The following is a 3608-nucleotide window of genomic DNA, read 5'->3' on the forward strand; positions in this document are numbered from 1 at the left end:
GAGCCAAAATGTGGAAAAATTAACTTGTATGAAAGTGGCATTAATAGGTGGTAAAAGGATGTCAAATTGGATGTATATGATGTTAACATGTTAATTATACAAATAGATTGTGGAAAGTGACTCATATAGGGTGCAAAATGACTCGAATATGGTGAAAAGTGACTTACATGGTTAATTAGAACCAAAATGTGGACCAAAATTGACTTGTATGAATGTGGCACAAGAGGTGGTAAAAGGATTTCTAATTGATGTATATGATGTTAACAAGTTAATTGTACCAATATATGATGGCAAGTGACTCTTATAAGGTGCAACTAATATGGTGATAAGTCACATGATTGATTAGAGCCAAAATGTGGCCCAAAATTGACTTGTAGGAAAGGGGTACCAAAAGGTGGTTAAAGGATGATTAATTGTTGTACATGATTTAACATGTTAATTGTATCAATATATGGGGAAAGTGACTCTTATAGGGTGCAAAGTACTCTAATATGGTGAAAAGTGACTTACATGGTTGATTAGAGCCAAAATGTGGAATAAAATTAATTTATGAAAGTGGCATTAATAGGTGGTAAAAGGATGTCAAACTGGATGTATATGATGTTAACATGTTAATTGTTGTATATGGTGGAAAGTGACTTTATAAGGTGCAAAGTGACTCTAATATGGTGAAAAGTGACTTACATGGTTGATTAGAACCAAAATGTGGAACAAAATTGACCTGTATGAAAGTGGAATTAAGAGGTGGTAAAAGGATGTCAATTCGGATGTATATGATGTTAACATGTTAATTGTATAAATATATGCTGGAAAGTGACTCATATAGGGTGCAAAATGACTCTAATATGGTGAAAAGTGACTTACATGGTTAATTTGAACCAAAATGTGGACCAAAATTGACTTGTATGAATGTGGCAGTAAGAGGTGGTAAAAGGATTTCTAATTGGATGTATATGATGTTAACATGTTAATTGTACCATATATGATGGCAAGTGACTCTTATAAGGTGCAAAGTGACTCTAATATGGTGATAAGTCACTTACATGATTGATTAGAGCCAAAATGTGGCCCAAAATTGACTTATAGGAAAGGGGTACCAAAAGGTGGTTAAAGGAGGTTTAATTGCATGTACATGATGTTAACATGTTAATTGTATCAATATATGGGGAAAGTGACTCTTATAGGGTGCAAAGTGACTCTAATATGGTGAAAAGTGACTTACATTGTTGATTAGAGCCAAAATGTGGAATAACATTAACTTGTATGAAAGTGGCATTAATAGGTGGTAAAAGGATGTCAAATTGGATGTATATGATGTTAACATGTTAATTATACAAATAGATTGTGGAAAGTGACTCATATAGGGAGCAAAATGACTCGAATATGGTGAAAAGTGACTTACATGGTTAATTAGAACCAAAATGTGGACCAAAATTGACTTGTATGAATGTGGCACCAAGAGGTGGTAAATGGATTTCTAATTGAATGTATATAATGTTAACAAGTTAATTATACCAATATATAATGGCAAGTGACTCTTATAAGGTGCAACTAATATGGTGATAAGTCACATGATTAATTAGAGCCAAAATGTGGCCCAAAATTGACTTGTAGGAAAGGGGTACCAAAAGGTGGTTAAAGGATGATTAATTGTTGTACATGATTTTAACATGTTAATTGTATCAATATATGGGGAAAGTGACTCTTATAGGGTGCAAAGTTACTCTAATATGGTGAAAAGTGACTTACATGGTTGATTAGAGCCAAAATGTGGAATAAAATTAATTTGCATGAAAGTGGCATTAATAGGTGGTAAAAGGATGTCAAACTGGATGTATATGATGTTAACATGTTAATTGTTGTATATACGGTGGAAAGTGTCTTTTATAAGCTGCAAAGTGACTCTAATATGGTGAAAAGTGACTTACATTGTTGATTAGAACCAAAATGTGGAACAAAATTGACCTGTATGAAAGTGGAATTAAGAGGTGGTAAAAGGATGTCAATTCGGATGTATATGATGTTAACATGTTAATTGTATAAATATATGCTGGAAAGTGACTCATATAGGGTGCAAAATGACTCTAATATGGTGAAAAGTGACTTACATGGTTAATTTGAACCAAAATGTGGACCAAAATTGACTTGTATGAATGTGGCAGTAAGAGGTGGTAAAAGGATTTCTAATTGGATGTATATGATGTTAACATGTTAATTGTACCAATATATGATGGCAAGTGACTCTTATAAGGTGCAAAGTAACTCTAATATGGTGATAAGTCACTTACATGATTGATTAGAGCCAAAATGTGGCCCAAAATTGACTTATAGGAAAGGGGTACTAAAAGGTGGCTAAAGGATGTTTAATTGCATGTACATGATGTTAACATGTTAATTGTATCAATATATGGGGAAAGTGACTCTTATAGGGTGCAAAGTGACTCTAATATGGTGAAAAGTGACTTACATGGTTGATTAGAGCCAAAATGTGGAATAACATTAACTTGTATGAAAGTGGCATTAATAGGTGGTAAAAGGATGTCAAATTGGATGTATATGATGTTAACATGTTAATTATACAAATAGATTGTGGAAAGTGACTCATATAGGGAGCAAAATGACTCGAATATGGTGAAAAGTGACTTACATGGTTAATTAGAACCGAAATGTGGACCAAAATTGACTTGTATGAATGTGGCACCAAGAGGTGGTAAAAGGATTTCTAATTGAATGTATATGATGTTAACAAGTTAATTGTACCAATATATGATGGCAAGTGACTCTTATAAGGTGCAACTAATATGGTGATAAGTCACTTACATGATTGATTAGAGCCAAAATGTGGCCCAAAATTGACTTGTAGGAAAGGGGTACCAAAAGGTGGTTAAAGGATGATTAATTGTTGTACATGATTTTAACATGTTAATTGTATCAATATATGGGGAAAGTGACTCTTATAGGGTGCAAAGTTACTCTAATATGGTGAAAAGTGACTTACATGGTTGATTAGAGCCAAAATGTGGAATAAAATTAATTTGCATGAAAGTGGCATTAATAGGTGGTAAAAGGATGTCAAACTGGATGTATATGATGTTAACATGTTAATTGTTGTATATACGGTGGAAAGTGTCTTTTATAAGCTGCAAAGTGACTCTAATATGGTGAAAAGTGACTTACATTGTTGATTAGAACCAAAATGTGGAACAAAATTGACCTGTATGAAAGTGGAATTAAGAGGTGGTAAAAGGATGTCAATTCGGATGTATATGATGTTAACATGTTAATTGTATAAATATATGCTGGAAAGTGACTCATATAGGGTGCAAAATGACTCTAATATGGTGAAAAGTGACTTACATGGTTAATTTGAACCAAAATGTGAACCAAAATTGACTTGTATGAATGTGGCAGTAAGAGGTGGTAAAAGGATTTCTAATTGGATGTATATGATGTTAACATGTTAATTGTACCAATATATGATGGCAAGTGACTCTTATAAGGTGCAAAGTAACTCTAATATGGTGATAAGTCACTTACATGATTGATTAGAGCCAAAATGTGGCCCAAAATTGACTTATAGGAAAGGGGTACCAAAAGGTGGCTAAAGG

Source organism: Apium graveolens, unplaced genomic scaffold (assembly GCF_009905375.1).
Source record: "Apium graveolens cultivar Ventura unplaced genomic scaffold, ASM990537v1 ctg4359, whole genome shotgun sequence".
NCBI classification, from domain to species: Eukaryota; Viridiplantae; Streptophyta; class Magnoliopsida; order Apiales; family Apiaceae; genus Apium; species Apium graveolens.